The 17237-nt window shown below is 34.6% G+C and overlaps 1 protein-coding gene across 8 annotated transcripts in view; it reads left to right on the top strand.

The window, feature by feature from the left end:
* LOC105062383 (platelet glycoprotein 4) overlaps window positions 1–17237 on the top strand; it is a 73332-nt gene that overhangs the window by 26033 nt on the left and 30062 nt on the right. For 3 of the 8 annotated variants that reach the window (XM_010946639.3, XM_045510460.2, XM_010946635.3), the window contains exon 2: window positions 16922–17080. The gene's annotated coding sequence lies outside the window, so the exon portion shown is untranslated. Of the gene's footprint in view, window positions 1–11376; window positions 11627–14035; window positions 14133–14750; window positions 14849–16921; window positions 17081–17237 lie in introns of those variants that run through there. The other 5 variants (XM_074367570.1, XM_045510458.2, XM_045510457.2 and 2 more) reach the window with 5 other exon arrangements.

The raw sequence follows: 17237 nt of genomic DNA, 5'->3' as shown, positions 1-17237 counted from the left end.
GATTTAAGGCATGTTTTTAGATTTTAATAATACCTTCTACTTAACAGTTTTTTACATGCTCATGCTATATATAAGCTGTACTCTTTTCTGTACCTCTTCATATGTAGGCATTGTATTTACTTTATCTCCCTGTTGATTCCACCTCTCATGTTTATCACAGCCCACAGCAGAGGCAGAGCGGCAGCCTCTCCCGAGACTACCCTGCTGCAAGGTTCTAGCTACTGCCCTTTTCTCTTGGGTTTTGGCATTTATGCATTTTGTTTTGATATTTAAGATTTTTTCATATTAAAGACTCTCTTGAGACTGAAAGAATCGGTGTGCCAGGTTTATGGGACAAGGATGCATTTGGTGATATTTTCAGTTTTTCTGTATACCTATTCATTTCTACAGAATTCTGTAATTGATCAATTTTTTTAATCCTCTAGTGTGTCCTTTCAACTGGACAGTGCCTATGTTAATGATCATATATGTCATCTCACAGATGGAAATAAGTCCGAAGACAAAACTTAAGCTGTTTTCCTTGAATTAACTGCCATCAGAACAGAAAAGCCAATCCCCCAGGGTCCTTGTTTAAGGCTCCGATGACCAGGCTGCAGTAACACCCTCAACAGAAGTGAGTTTTGTAGTCAGATAAAGGTGTACTGTTTTTCAACAAAATAAATGAGCAGTCCAGTAAAAATCGACTAAACAACCCAAAGGAATCAGACTATTAGCAAGGGATCACACCTGTTAGTTTGCAAAGAGATAGCAGATTGGCATGTAAAAAATTAGATGATAGAGTATATTATAGAGGCTTGAAAAGCATTTGTAATGGGCAGAAAGAACCAATGCAACCATTTACTAATGATCTACATTTAATATTTAACCATGATTTTTGATGTGTGATTGACTTATTTTCATAAATTTTAGAAATACTCAGTTTAATTGATATTGTCTGTTCTTGGCAATGGAGACCACCACAATTGGTACATTTATAGTTTCAAATGTTTGGGGAAAGCTTCCTGGATAGTAGCAGGTCATCTGTCCTTGTATTGTAGTTACCCAGTAAGTATCTGTGGAATAAAAGAAGTAAGTCCTTTATAAGAATATTTGCCAATGTGGAAAAGTCAGGGTGTTTAATACATTCAGATTGTTGCTTAAAGTAGACTACGTCTGTTTTTTTCCATTACCTACCTGGTTTCTACAAATTGTTAAAAAAAAAAAAAAACACATCTAGAAAATAATCTGTCCTTTTAAACTTGACAGCAGCTAAGTTGGAAAAGTAAATACACTCTCCTACCAAAGTGTTATACCATACCCATGTCTCTTTAATGCACGCTGTGAGACCTGTAGTGTAGGTTTTTCAGCATCTAGTCTAGCATGAATATTTGAGCACCTACTATGTGTCAGGCACTCTTAAAATCTGGCATAGAATAGCCAACACTACCAACACAGTTCCCAGTGAACATATTATAGGGAGTTTCATTGTGACCTTCTCCCTTGCAACTTGTGAATGAACAAATGATAAAATGACCTTTTTGGTCACACTTTCTACAAGTAGGACACTAAAGTATTCTGGAGATACATACATGAGTAAAATACAGTCTTGTGGTATTTTGTATGTGTTTAATATTAGTATCTGTTGCATATAATACAGAAAATCACATGGCAGGAATTTTTTTTTCCATTGCTTTACTTTCTTTTAGAGACCTATTGATTAAATCTTGACATTTAAAGAGCTAGAAATTTGGTTAAATGTTTAGCTGTTTAAAATGTATGTGATTTTAAGCCCACAGTTTACCCAGAATCTCAGGGAATCAGTTTAGCTGTTTTTCAGCTCAAACTAACTGAATCAATCCAGGGATTAGGGGATGGGGGTGGGTACCTAATTGAAAACTCCAGCATTAACATTCCTCAGGCACATTTGGATCAAACTGTTGGCTCTTGTTAACTTTCTTTGCTCTTCTCTTTATTTGGGTGCTATCTTTTAACCCAGGTTGACTTTCCTTGAAGTTCTAAGATAGTTCCCAGCAGTATGATGAGTACTTGTGTCCTTATTCTTAAACACAGAATGTGGGGATGGGGAGACATGATAAAGATTAATTAATTAGTTAATTAATTAATTAATTAAAAAGATTAATTCCCACCCATACTGAACAAAAGAGCATAGCTTTTGTGAGTCTTTAGGAGGTGTATGTTCTTGTAACACTAAAGTTCTTAGAACACTTTAACTTACAGCCATTAAATAGGGGTTTATTTATAAAGGAAAATATTACAACACTGACATTTTTAGAGGCAATATCATGTTAGTACCATGTTAATACATGTTTTATAAATCAAAATATGGAGGTAGCTTTTGAATCTTTTCCTCTGTTCTCAATATTAAGGGATATCTCTGAAAGCAAAGTCAGCTGCTCATAACTTCTGGAACACAAGTTCCTTCTCACTACATAGTGAGCCCTAAGGATCTAAGGATAAATTCTTGAAGAAACATCACTATCTTCCTTTACTCTGGGAAATTTTTAAGCATATGGAAATAACCCTTAAAGATGACGAGTTAGTGAAAATGGCTAAATATAGTTATATTTATTCATTATGTTTTAGCCTTAAAAGTGGAAGCCAATCCCCTACAACACATCTTAACACTTACGTATTGGAATTTTTCAAAACACAGACATTGCCTATTTTCAGTTTTAATTTTATTCACCTAAGATTGGATGAAGACTGTCTGAAATGATGATACATTCAATGACAGAGTATTTTATCAGAAAGAAAAGGTTTTCCATGCAATTAATTTGCACCCAAAGACTTAAAAAGAAAATCACCACAGTATTTTTTCCCTAGTCTAAACAACATGGCAGATGAGCCAGAGAAAATTTAGTAAATAGCACAAATTTAATCTTCCTTTTTTTTTTTAATTTCATAGCTTTAAGAATTTAAAAATTTTCTACTACATAGGATGGTAAATACAAGGTTAAAAGAACAAGTGGCAGTTATGACTCAAAAATTTTTTGGTAATATTTGGAAACCCATGATATTGTATGGAACTGCCCCTGGAGACTACATGTCTTTCAAAACAGAAATCTGTTAAGTGGATAAGGTGAGCATAGCAGTAAAAGGAGTGAAGGGCCAAATCCATTCATGGATTCTGCTAATTGAGGAAGAGCTGGGATTTGATAACTGCAAGTGCAGTAAGTTAATTTGGATGCAATTCCAACTTTACATACCTAAAACTACATATCATTTAGAAAAAAAATACTAGATGAAAATGAGATGTCAAATAAAAATCAACTAGGATGGATAAAAGTAAGGTAACCAAGGAAGAAAAGGAAAAATTAAAATAGAACTTCTAGGGGAGAGAAGTCTATACTGAAACTTGACATAAAATAATATTTAGGGACAGGCTTCTTTATAACAGGAAATATGTTGTCATTTTAAATTTTGAGTTGCATGAAATAGTATGGTTTCCATGTTTTTATGGACTTACTTCACCTCTGAATATTACTTACTGTAGCCATCTATCCTCTAACCTACTGTGATTCTCCAGTCTTCCCTGAGGACTTGTAGAAAATTAGAGGGAAAATAGATCTGCAACAGTATAGAAAATATTTTTAGTCCTTGGAATAAGTGGCGGACGCTGCTACAAGCCTTGTATATGCAGCTTGGGAAAACAGTAATTGCATCTTCACGCTGAACAGGAAAGCACTGTGTTAACAAAAAGTATTACCGAGTACACTGGACCAGCAGTGCTCAGACAACATGAGCATCTCAACTTACATTTGTGTCTTTACCTGCAAACAGGAGGCATTGTGCAGTAGGACAGTTTGCTTACTAAATACCACAACTGAGAGCCCTGGGCCCAGAAAGCCGAGAAGGCCGCTGTCCTAGCAATCTGTGAGGAGAAAGCTACACTAACCCAGCAGTGCAGAACTAGCAGGATGGGTAGAGTCATTGAAGGGTGACATTCCATAGCAATTCAAATTCTACTACCTGCCACTGTTTGCTTAAATCACAACCTCCGAACAAAAGAGGAGACATTCAGGAATCCGAAAGGGGATAGTTAGAACAAACATCAGTCCTTGGTTGCTTGTTGGAGAACAACGAGGATGACAGACGCTTGCATAAAAACAAGGCTGATGTTACCTAAACCCACTTAAACCTACCTAGTAAACCTACCTAGTACTGTTAGAAAAATGGAAGATTTCTTTTTTATTAACCACAAGGTAAATTCCTTTCAGGTCCACTTAATGTGAAGCAGACTTTAATGCTGCTACTAAAATGTCAGGGCTAAAATGAAATTTAATAGGTAATTCGAACTCATTTATTATTCAAATTTTAAGTCTGGAGATTCTAAAGGGAAGATTTTACTCTAACCCCTGACTAGTCGTCATTTCTTTCATTCAAACAGATCACCAGCTGTCACAGATAAAGATGCAAGACATTTGCAGGGTTCTCATATTATAGAATTCTGAAGTTTTGTGTTATCTATCTTATGTATTATAGAGTAGTAGTCCGCTACTTTTCATTCTGTTTGGATTCTAATGTTTATGCTTTACAGAATATACTCAGGGGAATAAGATGTATAAAAATACATTTAAATGATTGATAACATTTCCAGGAAAATATTTGTTCTGGAAATTCTATCATATATATATATGTGTGTATATGTACAGATAGACTGATACCCTCACATAGCCTTACACTCTGTATGTGGGTGTATTATACAGTTTTTTTTGGGGGGGGTTGGTTGGTTTTTTTTTTAACAATTATATGAGGCTTTGTTCAAACTGAAAAATACATTAAGAGCAAAATGTTCCCACTTTTAACCCTTATGGATTCTTGAAAATCTTAAGAATATATTTGAAGTTCTTCCAAGGACTTCATTTGTGAAGTAGCACTCTAAACCAAAACTTTTGGTCTCTTGGGAGATAGAAAACTCAGGCTTGCCCACAAATATATCCTTCCCTTAAGCCCACTGAGAACCAACCTGGAAAATAATGATTTGATTTCACTGTTTTAGACTCTTCTAGATTCCTTTAAAACTTCTAACAGAAGCTGCTGTGCTACTGAAATCAGAAGTTTGTGTCAAGTATTTCTTTGAAATGTCAGGGCAAAAAGATCAGACCTCTCCATTTCAAACAAACAGAAAAAGAAAGGCATCAGAAACGTATTATTTCCTGTGTGGTGATTTCTAAAATAAACTATCGTTACATAACATGCTTCTTAGGAAGTATTTTCTCAGCTTTAAAGGGAATTTAATTAGGCATGCTTCCATGTCCCTGGAAAAGTGTGTTTATGTGTGCATGTGTGTGCATGGATGTGTGTGTTAACTCTTGCAGGAATCTGATACCCAAGTGTCGTATATCTCTAAACTTAACAGATTGTCAGATGGCATAGATGTCAATATAATTGTGTTTAAAAGATACATTAGCCAGTATGGTTAGTATGTCTCTTTATTTACTAACTGGAACAAAATCACTTTGTCTCATCATCCATCTGATTTCTTTATATAACACTTTGTTTTTAATATATATTTATTATGCTCTTCAACTTTTTTTAAGTGGTATTTAAACAGAACTAAAAAAAAAATAGCATTTTAAAGCTTACATTTTGATAAAGCCATCAACCAGAGTGAATGTAAGTTGAATTCTCTAACCCTTCTTAAACCAATTTTATTTATTTCATTTTTAAGACCCCACTTCAGAGACTCTTTATAGTCTACCGTACATTTCTCAACATAAAAATTTGTTGTACACTCAATTCAATGAATTTTATATTTCTCCTCTGAGGATTTCAGAATAAGTGTTCACATCATTTTTTTCTCAACCTTTCTTTGGCATTTGTTTAACTAAATTCTTATTTATGTTATTGATTATTGCTTTTTTCCTACTGTTTCACAACGGCATGCTTTGAGGCCTAGTTATTTTCTTACCTCAACTCTTCTGTTTTTCCCTCTAATAATTTCCCTTCTAATGTATGAATACAAATTGCCCTAACAACTATGCTGATCTCATTAAGATTTCATTAAGTTTTTTAGCATCATTTACACGTTGACTTTCTCCCCATCTACTTAGAGAGATACGTCTGTCAGCTTTAAAAACATTTCAGGTGAAGATTCCATCCTCCAACATTTTTAGGCCTATGTAATTTACATATTGATCTGGCCCTGCCCACATGAAACCAACCACATACACAAAGGTGCTCTCTCTTTAATCTTTTACACACAGCTCCTACCAGGGCTTCTATGACCCATATGGGTAAGTTTATTTTACATCTTTAATGCAGTAAGTAGGTTTGCCTTCATCCTGTGCTTTGATTCATTGGACTACATGGTTGAAGGCTAAACCTGGTTAATGACCCTAATATTCTGCATTTTATCTTTAATGCTGTCCTAGAAATTTTCCATTAAAGGGGATATTAGAAACCTCCATTTTAGTCTCTCACGCTTTCACTGGCTTTACTGTATTCTGCTATGTCTTGTGCATTTAATACTCTTTTAAAATTATGTACAAATATATTTACTTTTATTCCTACGTGTGGAGACCCTCCTCACCACATAAAGCAGGAAGAACTTGCCTTTGATTTAATACTTCTATACATAAAAAAGGCAGCTATTGAAAAAATAGATGTTTGTTTATAAAATACACACAATGTGTTATGTGTGAGCATAAATGTGTGTGTATAAATCTCCATGGTTAGTTACCCCAACGATTAAAGTGATAAGACAAATTTTACCTTATGGTTTTTACCCTGGTAACTAATGTTTTGAGATACTTTATAGTGTATACGGGCAGTGTACCTGTTACAGGCCTTTGGAATAAATTTTATTTATTTAATCTCAAAATACGTCTGTTAACTTCCACTTACAGAATATGTTCATTGTTCAGGCCTTGTTTGTTGTATTTAGTTATCATTTTCTTTTCTAATATCAGGTTATTTAAATTTTGTTACTCAGACATTGTGCAAATGTCTTGAAGAGTCTATAAGTTAGGAATTGATCAAGAACTTATTTATATATATTTTTCTTTCTTTCAGAAAAGAGTACAGGCCCTTCAGTCACTCTGTCTTGATTTCTAATCTTGTTTTGGCACATACTGGCTATGTGACCTCAGTCAGTTGTCCAAAGATCATAGTAAGGTGGTGCAATAGGTCAACAAGATAACATATGTGAAACACTTATTTCCAAAACTGGCAGACAGTAAGCCCCCAATACATGTTAACTCTGTTACTGGATCATCATCATTATTTGTAGATCTTTGTTTACCCATACAATTTAGAACTGCAATGCATATGGTACTAAAATTCTTTTCATATAAAACTGAAAAAAAAAAAACCCAAACAAACCAGAAGTGAATCACTTAAAAAAATTTTATCTAGTACATAAATTTGGATCCAGATGTACATTTTAAAATGTCAGTCTACCATATGACTTGATCTGCAGCTTGAGGCTACAGGTAGACTCTGTAGTTACTCTCTTGGACAAGAAAGGGAATCAGGAGTATCAAGACTGTGTTGCCCAGTTCACAAATCCTACTATTAATAAAGCTGTGATCAGAACTTGGGCTATGTGATTCCTCTTCTAGAACATTATGCATCCATTATCTGCCTCTCAAATATGCTGCAACAGTTATATCACTCAACGGCTTTGCTCTTCCTCTTTTACTGCACAGGTGTTCAATTTCACAAATCAGCTTATCTAGAAATACTGTTACAGAAGACTCCTGAAATCACACAAATGCTAAAAGAAGGCTTGCTTACTGTTTTTCATATTCTTAGAGAAAGCCAGTCAAAGCATGACATAGAACTTAAAAGGAATTACTGTGAAAGTTAATGGCATAAAAATTGAAAACCTGAGTAATTTGAGATTACGATAAGAATAAATTTTAAAATAGTAAAAAATGTTTAAAAATTACCAAATGTCAGAACACTGGCTATTTCCTTACTAGTTAATAAGGAAGAAACAAACCCACAGGAAAAACAGAGTTGAACAAAGATATTGTAACATATTTTTAAAAAATGTGCCAATATACTTAAAAAAAACAGTTTAAAGTTCACTCAAATATTTACCAAGAAAATAAGTACTTGTTAACAACTTAAAGTTCAGATAAACCAGTGTGAGTGACGTATGGAGATACAAATTTTCACTGTTGGGTACACCGATCTACAAACAGAAATTAGGCAAAATTACCTACCAAAAAACAAGTATTTTTAACTCAGAAATTTCACTTTCTGCCATTTACTAGTATCCCAACACAGTAAACAAAACATGTACATGAATTTTTAGAATCGATTTTATAAGATCAAAGAACTAGAAAAAACTTTTAAAGTTCCATTAAATATGAGACTATTTAAATTTAAAAGACAATGCTACATTTATCATGCAGTATTTTTCAATAATGGAAGAAGAAGAGTTAACACTTTCCATGATATGAGAATATCTCCAAGGCACCTAATATTAAAAGAGGCAAGTTGCAGAAAGTGTAATTTGGTGTACATATTAGTCTGTATGCATACATATGTAAGTTTAACATTTACAAAATTTCGGGGTATGGGGGGAGTGGTCGGGACACACCTAACATCGTTTACTTCTGAGGAACAGAGTTCGTGATCGAAAGAGAATTCACATTTTATACCTTTCTGTAACTTTCAATATTTTTTACTTGTCCATGTTACTTTAATAAATTCTCTAACCTAAAAACTTGCTTAATAGTCACCTGTCACCATAGCAATTATTTATTAAATAAATACTGTATGTCAGGCTCTGCACTAAGTCCTTCATTTTACCACTCCTGATCTTTACAACAACTCTGAGAGGGAGCTATTTCCACTACAACTAAGAGAGGCGAAGCGGTTAGTGACAAGTCACACACTGTAGGAAGGGATGAATCCAAATTCCAACTTAGGTGCACTCACTCCCATTCAGACGCTCTTCATCTCAAAGCACCGCCTACCTGTGGTATGAACATGCAGTGTAATAACCTCTCATTTCGGCTCACTCTCATTCCTTTCCAAATACTATCGTGCATCTCATCATCGTGTGTGTGTCCACTCATTCAGCTGATTACCAGCTATGAGCCTGTTCTGGGGACTCAGCAGTGAACTGAACAGACAAGCGTCTCCCTCCTCACGGGGCCAACATTCTAGCAGATGAAGAGACGCGACAAACGTATGCCAGCTGGCGCTGTGTACCTGCAGTCACCAGATGGAAGGGAGGGAAGGGGCAGAGCCCGATCGAAGGGGAAGCACCTTGAGTGCCTCGTAATCAAGTGTTGCACACAACTCGCCTCACTTAGTTCTTATGATTCTCTTATTTAGTTTTCTCCATCTTTTAACTAAGAAAATGAGAGTAAGTAGTCATTTGACTCCGAATCTGCAGTCAGTATATCTAATGCCTGGTAACATCAGGATTCACTTATGTCTGTCTGACTCCAAATCCATGTGGTCCTTTCAGAAGAAAAGAGTTCCCAAGAACTGAGCCTAAGCTGCCTTTACTGATAATTTTATCTTTCATTCTGCTAAATGGGTCTAGTGCTACGGTGGATTTACACGAGGCCGGTATACCCTCAAATAAAACATATCCCTTCAAAATCCTGCACGCACATAATCTTTTCAAATAGAAAACCCCAACATTATTTAGAAATAGGTATAGCATTTTCCTGCCTTACTGTTCAAGGTTAATATTTTTGCTCAATGTATAAATACATAGTTGCAGATTTTACTTAGTTCTCCATTTTTCTGGGTCCTGTGTGCTAAGAAACGGTTGTCTATGGGATTGAACACTTAACAGCGGCTTCTGGGAATTTGCTTCTCTGGACTGCTCATGAGGGTGGGACATTTTCCTCTTCAGAGACAGAGGATTTGGATGACATTAGGCTACTGATTAAATAGTGATCCAAGTAAGTTCATTGTCAACTTAGACATCTAATTTGCATGTATTTTTTTCTGAAATACATATTTAACAGTGTTCATAATTTCATTATAATTTAACTAACCTTTCAATATTTTTAAGATATGCTGTTTAAAATAGGCCCTATCTGAACTCCTGTGTTGATGAGCTATTTCTGGATTGTCACATTGGAGGGTGTATGTATATGTGTTTGTGAGAATTAAGGCTGTGAAGAACAAAGCAGCTTAAATACAATCAATATTGTTAATCAAAATATTTATTAAATTAGCTTTTATCCTACCTTTTCACTGATACAACAAAGATAAAAGTTCAGTTAGAAGAGAATCATCTTTTTAAGTAAATCTGAAATCTGTTATTCTTTTTAAGTGAAAAGCATAAATCATAATGAGGTTACACAAGGCCATTTCTACTTTATCCTAATTATATGGTCTGATGTTTGAAAAAAATCACAATACACCTAAAAAACATTATTACTTATTATTAACCTAAAAGAAATGTGTCAGTATAAGTATCCTGGAAAAAGAGCAATGCTTGAGGAAAAAGAGTGCTTTGAATTCCTTTCCAGTTGTACTGCAGTGCTAGCAAATGAAAGGGTTCAACACATGTCCCCAGAAGGGACACCAGAATGCAATGAGGGCTGGTTTAAATCTGACCTAATGAACTAAATATATTTCTGCACTGTTATTGTTAGCTTGCTGTATTTCAAGGTTGACTTAGAGGCATTTATTCAGCTGGTCTGTCTCATAGATGGCAGTTTAATCTTCTGAATATTTTGATTTTGCCTGTATGATTCTGGGAACTTCTTTATAAGAATGGATTTTTCATATTGAGGGTCTATTTCCCCCCAAAGTTCAAGGCCTTCTATTTTGATTAGATTTTAAAATAATTAGTTTCTTTGAAATTAACATTATCCTAAATAGTAATTATATTTAAATCTTATGTAATAGTTGTCTTTTTATCTGAAGAAATCTAAGAGAAATGTAATTTTTTTTTGGTTTTCATAGAAGAATTTTGCTGTTCATGAAACTTCTATAAAACTAACAGAAAATCATAAATAATGAAGACCTTCCAGTTAGAACAATAGGTTATTTCCCGTCATCTTTGTTGATTGACAGAAGCTCCAATTGTTTTTGCAATTGTTAGGCTCAACACATTTTAATGCTGAACAGAAAGTGTATTTTATTCAAACTTTGTGAGATGAGTTTTGCAATCTGAATCATGCAGGAATGTGAGACTCTGATCATTCTCTTATCGGCACTTTCCACCCCAGAACCCAGTTTATCACCTGGAATAACGACTATATAGTAAAACAGAGTGTATTAGAGGCCACTCAGCAGATCAGTTCCTTTTGTTTCTCTGGCCTCTGACTGACTTGGATGGAAAAATGTCCCCCTCCCCCACTCCTTCCCCCCCCCCCCATAGAGTGCTGTTGAGGATCTCTGATATGGGTGATAGGTCCTCACTACCACATACAAACAGACCCTTAAGAGCTAAGTCATAGTGAGATGTGTGTGGGTTTCTTATCTTTTTTTTTTTAATTCCTCTTTGGAGTAAACCACTCTCTGGGATGTTGTCTCTCGCTCTTTTTTTTTTTTTTTTTTAAGCGTATTTAAACTCACACACTTTCTGTAATGAGGATTTCAGTGTAGGGTTTTTCTGCAGAATACCATTTGGTCCTACTAAGAACTGTCTCTTCAAATGTTGGAGCATTTGACTGAAAAATCCTTAGCCTTTTTAAAGGTAAGTCATGATGATTTTTTAAAAATAGATTTCTATCTCCTAAATTATAGATGACACTACTGTAAACACTCTTAAGATGTTACAGAACAAGAAGCAGGAACTGTTTTCTTAAAGTCATTAGGCTTTATTTAAAAATTAGGTTTGTGTTGTTTTCCAAGTTATCAAGCTTCCTACCCTTTATGTTTCAATATTAAAACCTTGTCCGATAGCGGCATTTTGCTCCTTAATGTTTAAAATCTTATGTTTATATATGTATTTATTAATATTTGAAATGATCTACAATCCAATTTGATTACTGTAGAACTTTTATTGTCTACTTAGGTTATTTATACATGATTTTTAATTTAAATTGTGAAAGGAAATCAACATAGATATAGTGGGATTAGTTCTTATAAATGAATTGCCACTTTTATGCCAACATACTTTCTAATGTGCAGTTATTAATGACTATTTTAGAGAGCATTATTTTTTGTTTAATCTTCTAGATGAACTGCACAATTATAGGTGAACCTGACTTTGTATGGTTAAATGCAATGTGTATTTTGCATATGTTCTTATTAAGCATTTTGTCTAAATAAATGTTCTGTAATCGCCACTGGGAATGGTAAATTACATTAACTCCTAATAATAATTCTGAATTACATAAATTTGTATAAATTATATAAAATTTGGAAGCAGAATAAAAATAAATTAATGGTTTGGGATGTTTCAGAAGTTTATTACAAATACCAGAAATTTTTTTTCTTGACTGATGATACCAAATTTAAATAAAGGACAAATCATTCTGGAGAAACAAAGTTTTAATTTAATTACAGTAAATGAATCCATACATAATTGTAGAATTACTAAATAACATACTGAAAAATGTTTTTAAAATCTTTGCATGTACTTTTCAGTCCTTTACTATATAGTTTTAAATTAGTAAAATGATACTGCCTTTAATATTGGTTCAAAATATAATCAAAAATATATTTTATTTTATTATGTAGAGTCCAGTGGTCTACTTGGATTTTATGACAGAAAAAAATACAGAATTTTTTTCATTTATCAGAATCATTATTAGACCAGAACAATAAATCAAATAGACAATCCTAGAGAGCAGGTTAACCTGGGAGGACTCTCATAATTATAACTATAATTAGAGAGGTACTTGGACAGAGTATACTGAAAATCCTGGAATTTACCTTGGAAGTTATAGTTGCTACACTTTTTTTTAATGTTGGCAAAAAATGTGGATTTTTTGTTCCCAAAGGAACTGATTCTGTAATTATTTTTTGATTTATTCAAAAGGTGTTATAATTCACTGACCTAAGTAATTACTGAAAGTTCAGAGGAACACTATTTAAAGCTAGAAGCTGCCTCTTCATTTGCATGATCTTCCAAATTCCATATACAGAAGAATAAATCATCTTACCAGATTTTATTGTAATCTGTTTTGCAAATAATCATTCCTATTTGTGTAAACTACATACACTTACTAGATTTTCAAATAATACTTGGCCAACTAGCAGTAACATTTTACTGTTATGGTTGTTCAAAATAATATTTCATACTAACATTTCAAATAATACGACATGTGCTGTGACAGGATTTTTTTTAATATCTAATTTTGTTTGACATTTATAACCATATATGATGTATTTATTACACCCATTTGAGAGAATACTAAGCCACAGAGAAACTGTAATATTAGAGCCAGAATTTAACCTAAATTGAATTCAAGCCCAGAATCGTAACTGTTGCACCTCTTAACACTATTTTAGTTTATAGTTAAGCTTGTGATGGGAAATAAAGATAATAGAATTTTTATCTGGGACTAAAAAAATTAAGAATGGCTCTAAATAGGCCTATTTCAACCAATATGACTCCAAGAGAATCATCTCAAACCTACAGTAATCTCTAAAATCAGGTACTCAAAAAGATTAGTTTGTTTCTAGAATATTTACTGTAAGATGTGAAGTCAGTGTGTTTATTGTTTTAATTTTTTAAGACCACCACCAAAACAAATTTTAAATTACAGTATTTGAAAGACAGAATTTGGTAAAGTGTATTACTGTTTTCTATTATAGGTATCTATAATTTTTCCTATTATATGTTTTTACCTCCATATATTGATAGGATGGAAATGTCCATATAAATTTAAAAGATTATGGTAACTTCAAAAAAAAAAAAAAAAAAGGGTCTTGGAGAACTCCTAATCTAATTATTTAAACATTTTCCATAGAGCCTTTGGATTCTGTAGAGATAACACACAGCCCAAATGAGATGTGACTGGAAGGGGAAAGGGCCACAGTTCCTGCCCCTTTTGACCAGAATTAGCTATTTCTTTTGTTTTTATATATTGGAATGGCATGTAAAGTAAGTACTAATCTAATGACCTTCTGTTTCCATATGATGAAACACAACCAGATATAAATTACTGATCTGACTAATATGGATTTGAATTTGCATCTTACTCATGTCTACAAAATCACGACTCTGTAAACACACCTAGAGATGGTGTAAGGTAAGAGTGGAAAGGAATTTAATTTGGAAAGCTAAATTTCATAATTCATATTCAACCTGTTGTTGAATTAATTACCCTCAAAACTCCAAAACCGGGTTTTGTGGGCAGATGCTGAATTTATTAGGTGAGGAAAACTGTGTATCAAAAGAATAGCAGTATGTGTGGTGGAAAACAGAGGGGTGTGGTCTGGTTTCCTCTTCCAAGGAAAGTGGAAGGAAGGCTGATGGATAGAAGAGGAAATCATGAGTTAGAAAACGTCATGCAGGCTCTGACATTTATTTATGGTACAAGAATGTAATCCTGTCACCTGAAACTGTTGTAAAGTTTCGTACTTCACATCTTAGAAAATTTTACTTCTGGGCTATGCGTTTTCCGGGTGGAGTTTCCCAGGGAACACAGCTTCATCCACACATGGGAATAATTAGATTCTTTGGGAACTTTCTCTGATTTTCTGACCTACTTATTGGAGATGCGTCTTGTAGCTCAGTCTCAGTTCCTACCCCCAGGTTTCCAAGAGAGTGGAAAGGCATAATGCTCATAAGTTCATTCTAGAAACACTCTGTTGATTTGACAGCAAAAAGAGAAACAGAAAAATTCTATTTCTTCTTTCAAATATAGCCCACATGTAGATATGCTCATGAATTCTACAGAAGGAATAGGATTTAAGATCTATAAACTGACAGGATACAGCTGATCTCCCTGTAGATTCAAGAAAGGTATGTGATTATTGATGTCTTAACACGTACTTTTTTATTGTCTCTTCTTGATATGTCCCAATAATTAGCTTTCGTTCCTATACCTGTGATTATTCTTTCTTTTCTAAATTTAAGTACTTTAAGCAAGCAGTAAATTATTAGAGAAATCAATGTCTTGTCTACTTCTTATGAAGCAGAAATAACAATGAAATTTTATCTAAAATTAGCAAGAAAAACAAATTTTATTATGTAAGGAGCTTCATTTTTAAGCAAACCAAGTGTGCTTGACAAAGTTTTATACGCTCTTTATAGCTAAATCTGAGAAGAGTGGAGACAAACTATGCTTGTTTCTGAAGATAAGTGTAAGTGGAGAAGCTCTTGAGTAGAATGTGCTAAGGAATCTGAACTTTCCTTGGATGCACTCAGTGCATGTCCTACATGATATGTTTGCCCCTCCTTTTCTTCAGGGGAATAAAGCTACAGTTGACACTTGAACAAAACAGGTTTGAACTTTGTGAGTTCACTTTTACAAAAGAAAGTTTTCAGTACAGCACTGCCTGATCCACAGTGTGTAGTCGGCTGACTCTACAGACACAGAACCACAGATGAGGAGGGCTGACTGTACAGTTACAGGTGGATTTCCACTATGCAAGGGTCATTGCCCACAACCCCTCTGTGGTGTTTAAGGGTCAGTTATATTTGTAATTTTGTAGTATGAAGCAAAGGTTAAAATATGATTATGATTAAGTATTGCTTAATACTTAATTCCTCATGGTGACAAGGCACTGAAGCAGAATGAAGGAACCCAAGTACAGCAAGTCCCCCATATCCACAGGTGTTGGGGGATGCCTTCCACGACCCTCAGCAGATGCCAAATGCCTAAAACCACAAATAGCACCAAACGCTGTCTTCCCCCCATATATCCATGGTTGTGCTTTCTAAGGATTCAGTGACCTACAGTTGACCACTTTTGACCTTAGTCAAGTAAAATCACAGAAAGCAAAGCCGCTGATAAAAGAGGACTACACTGATGTGAAATATTGTGCCTATTCTTAGAGGGGAAGAAAGTGGAAACCTCCATCAAGGTAACAAAAGTGAGTCCGTGAGGTGAAAATTTGGGAAAGTAGATAAACTTGATTTCTCCTCAGAAACATCAGTGCATGTATGAAGTCGTTTGAGTAACTGTATCTTTGCTATACATCATCCAGACCAGTGTTACACTAGTAACTGTCTAACCACCTAATTCAACGAAATAAATTATTGACACTTCTGTTTTCTGGTGAAACTGACTCAATAGCAGTGGGCTGTGTGCACTCTCTCACTTCAGCTTTAAGTTTATAGCAGACAGAGTCTAGGCAGCAGCCAGGTCTGCCCATGACTACATCTCACGGTGAAGGGTCCCTAGCAGTCATAATGAGTTTCCAGGTTTAGTGAGGGAGGCATTGGAGAATGTGCTGCCCTCTGGTCTTCCAGTGGACTTTCTTGAGACTCTGCGCCTTGCACAAACTCTTCCCTGTAGCCTAGGGGGCTGCTTGAATAAAGGAGAATGATTCCGGGAAAAGTCTGACAGATTCACAACTAGGTGATGGCACAGAATCTAGAAAGAGGCAAATATACATATGTATATCCATTTTAGCAACAACATTTTTATAATTTTTAAAAATTTATATTCCATCTGTCAGAACTGCAAAGGATATTAATACTGAATAATTTTTAGTAATGTTTTTACAGAACATACAGCATCTTTCTAAAAGAAATGATGTCATCTTTGAGTTATTTTTTAAACAGATTCATCATGTTATATCAACAAAACTGGAATCTGACCTTGGGGATTTCTTGTCCCAATTTTTAAGTTAATTGCAAATCATAGGTTTCTACAGAGATTCTCCTTGAGCTTCCTAAAGATGGGACCAGTCAGTCGGAGAAGGGAATCGGGAGACCAAGTTAAGAATCAGGGTATTGGGGCTCCCACCACTGGTGTAATCACAATCCCTCAGCCTACTGGACTTCTGTGTAAGAATCTTGAGTGAAGAACCGGTTCTTCTGCTTCAATTAAAACCTGCTGATCTCATCTTAGCATCTTACATTACACAGGAGGAAATTGAGGTGTAGAGCGATTCAGTGGCTTGCCCATGATTGCCTGGCAAGACAGTGGCAAATCAGGCTTTGGTTTAATCTCCAGTCTGCCAGTCTCAATTACACCGCGTTGGACTCTTTCCTGTATTTGATGAATACCTTATGTATAACTTGCAGGTAAGAACGAGGAATGGGCTATGAAGTGGGAATTCAGTAAAATATTACTTAATAACCTCCCCTGAATGTGATCACTTGTGTACATAACACTTAGATGATACTCTCTACCCAGCAATTACCATGATAGTTTAAAAGATTATGTTTCAAGAAAACTTTA

This window comes from Camelus bactrianus, chromosome 7 (assembly GCF_048773025.1).
Source record: "Camelus bactrianus isolate YW-2024 breed Bactrian camel chromosome 7, ASM4877302v1, whole genome shotgun sequence".
Classification (NCBI taxonomy): Eukaryota; Metazoa; Chordata; class Mammalia; order Artiodactyla; family Camelidae; genus Camelus; species Camelus bactrianus.
Note: the sequence above shows the minus strand (reverse complement) of the source record. Positions and strands in the feature narration are given on the sequence as shown.